This window comes from Schistocerca piceifrons, chromosome 2, assembly GCF_021461385.2.
Source record: "Schistocerca piceifrons isolate TAMUIC-IGC-003096 chromosome 2, iqSchPice1.1, whole genome shotgun sequence".
Taxonomy (NCBI): Eukaryota; Metazoa; Arthropoda; class Insecta; order Orthoptera; family Acrididae; genus Schistocerca; species Schistocerca piceifrons.
Genome location: NC_060139.1, coordinates 247,034,083 through 247,035,800, shown reverse-complemented (window position 1 = coordinate 247,035,800; position 1,718 = coordinate 247,034,083). Strand labels below are relative to the sequence as shown.

The 1,718-nt window shown below is 43.9% G+C and overlaps 1 non-coding gene across 1 annotated transcript; it reads left to right on the top strand.

Annotated features, from left to right (window-relative positions):
• The first annotated feature begins 882 nt into the window (after positions 1 to 882).
• On the top strand, positions 883 to 957 carry Trnas-cga. The gene has a single exon. It is a non-coding gene; the product is annotated as a tRNA-Ser (tRNA).
• Positions 958 to 1,718: the final 761 nt, after the last annotated feature.

Below are 1,718 nucleotides of genomic sequence, written 5' to 3'. Positions count from 1 at the left end.
CCTTTCCTGAGTTGGACTCGCATTCGGGAGGACGACGGTTCAATCCCGTGTCCGGCCATCCTGATTTAGGTTTTCTGTGCTTTCCCTAAATCGCTTCAGGCAAATGCCGGGATGGTTCCTTAGAAAGGGCACGGCCGATTTCCTTCCCCATCCTTCCCTAATCCGAGCTTGTGCTCCGTCTCTAATTACCTCGTTGTCGACGGGACGTTAAACAGTAATCTCCTCCTCCTCCTCCCTCCTTTCCTGAGTCACAATCTAACAGCTGCATTCCTGACACCAACAAAAATTGCATACATATTATAGAGAATAAAATGAAATTTTCATTCTACAGCGGAGTGTGCGCTGATATGAAACTTCTTGGCAGATTAAAACTGTGTGCCGGACCGAGACTCGAACTCGGAACCTTTGCCTTTCGTGGGCAAGTGCTCTACCAACTGAGCTACCCAAGCACGACTCAGGCCCCCTCCTCACAGCTTTACTTCCGCCAGTACCTCGGGTTCGCAGGAGAGCTTCTGTAAAGTTTGGAAGGTAGAAGACGAGGTACTGGCACAAGTAAAGCTGTGAGGACGGGGCGTGAGTTGTGCTTGGGTAGCTCAGCTGGTAGAGCAATTGCCCGCGAAAGACAAAGGTCACGAGTTCGAGTCTTGGTCCGGGACACAGTCTTAATCTGCCAGGAAGTTTCATATCAGCGCACACTCCGCTGTAGAGTGAAAATTTCATTCTAGAAATGTCCTCCAGGCTGTGGCTAAGCCATGTCTCCGGAATATCGTTTGTTTCAGGAGTGCTATTCCTGCAAGGTTCGCAGGAGAGCTTCTGTAAAGTTTGGAAGGTAGGAGACGAGGTACTGGCAGAAGTAAAGCTGTGAGGACGGGGCGTGAGTCGTGCTTGGGTAGCTCAGTTGGTAGAGCACTTGCCCGCGAAAGGCAAAGGTCCCGAGTTCGAGTCTCGGCCCGGCACACAGTTTTAATCTGCCAGGAAGTTTCATTATAGGGATTTTTTTTCTGGAGATAGTCTATGTCACCACCTCCTAAAAGATTTGCTATTTCTCCTGGAACATCCTGCCCAGGGAGTCCAAAAACAGAAGGAATCCTTTACAAAATACTCTCGGAGCCCCTGGGTAATATATCAATCCTTTATATACTAGAAATAACATAATACATCAGACGTTCTTATCTGTCTTAGAAAGATGTCCCCCTTCGTGTTACAGCAAATACCTCGTCGATGGTGCATGTCTTATAATAAAAAATATTACTTGAAAGTACAATTGCGTTATTATGAAATGTTCTGCTTGTACGAAATAGTGTTATTGTTCATTCACTGTACCTTGGTCGTTTCGTTTTCTGTGTCCAAAACTATATATCTTTTAACTATATTTATCGTCTTCTGGAATTTTCTTCATCTGTTAATTTTACGAAAATATGACCGTGGACTTATTTTCCTCAACTTCAATTGTAGATGTAGCAGCTGACTCTAGGGAACACCAGCACCTCTCAAGATGATATAAAATATGAAGGAATTCTTCTTAACTTTGTTCTATTTCACATTAATAAAAATACTTAATACTGTTATTAAGTCTTCCCTTACTCAGAAACACATATGATACAACAGACTCGTAGCCCGTCATACTCCGAGAAGTACAGCGTAACAAAACTTCTGCATACGAAAGAGTGAAACGAAATCATGTACAAAAAAGTGAATGATGTTTTATGGTCATTGCT